At 46.0% G+C, this 914-nt stretch overlaps 1 non-coding gene across 1 annotated transcript; it reads right to left on the reverse strand.

Moving 5' to 3' along the window:
* Nucleotides 1-453: 453 nt before the first annotated feature.
* On the reverse strand, nt 454-591 carry LOC114811626. Its single transcript, XR_003759322.1, has one exon. It is a non-coding gene; the product is annotated as a small nucleolar RNA SNORA7 (small nucleolar RNA).
* Nucleotides 592-914: the final 323 nt, after the last annotated feature.

Raw genomic sequence — 914 nt, forward strand, 5'->3', positions numbered from 1 at the left:
GGCCAGGGCTTTATGGAACTTGCAAGATAAAATTAAATCCCTGATAAGCTTGGCCTGTCAAATTCAAATGTCTGCCTATGTTACTCCAGCAGTTGGAGTTAATATAGCTGCTGCTGTTGCTGAGACCTAAGTTCAAATCCCTGCTCCTCTACTTGTCCGCTGGGTGACCTTCACCAAAGTACTTTACTTCTCAGTGCCTCAATTTCCTCATCTGTAAACATCAGGGTGGTTGTTGTCTTAGGTTGTTGAGTCGTGTCCGACCCATAGAGATGCCATGGACACATCTCCGAGATCACCCCACTTACAGCTACAATCTTTCTGGGAGTGGGTCCATAGAGTTTTCTTGGTAAAATCATGGAAGTGGTTTACCACTGTCTCCTTCTGTGCAGTAACCTTGAGTCTCTGCCTTTGACTCCCTCCCATGCCACTGCTTTGCAACATGGGTGAGTTTTGACTTGTAGCAGAATGCCTTTTACTTGCTAGCCACTGCCCAAGCTAGGAATGAAATGGGTAGGCCTCTGCTTGACTTTCCCTTCTGTAGTCAAGACTGGCAGAGTACTGGAAACCCTCCAGGTGTGACCCTGAGAGGGGGAAAATCAGGGCAAAAGACCAAAAATGGAGCTCTTAGACTGTGTATCCCACGAGGGATGAGAACTGTCTCACATCTGATTATTTTGAACCTACCTGTCACTCAGTAGATAGTAACTGCTTAATAAATAGCATAAATGTTGCTGGAAACAGTGTTGCCTAATGGATAGAGCATGAGCTTGGGAGTCGGAAGACCTGAGTTCTAATCCCAACTCCACCAGTTGTCTGCTGTGGGATCTTGGGTTAGGTACTGTACTTCTCCAAGCCTCTGTTACCTCAACTCTGAGCCCTATTTGGGACATGGACTATGTTCAAAATGATTAGCT

The sequence above is a fragment of the Ornithorhynchus anatinus genome, chromosome 4, assembly GCF_004115215.2.
Source record: "Ornithorhynchus anatinus isolate Pmale09 chromosome 4, mOrnAna1.pri.v4, whole genome shotgun sequence".
Lineage (NCBI taxonomy): Eukaryota > Metazoa > Chordata > Mammalia > Monotremata > Ornithorhynchidae > Ornithorhynchus > Ornithorhynchus anatinus.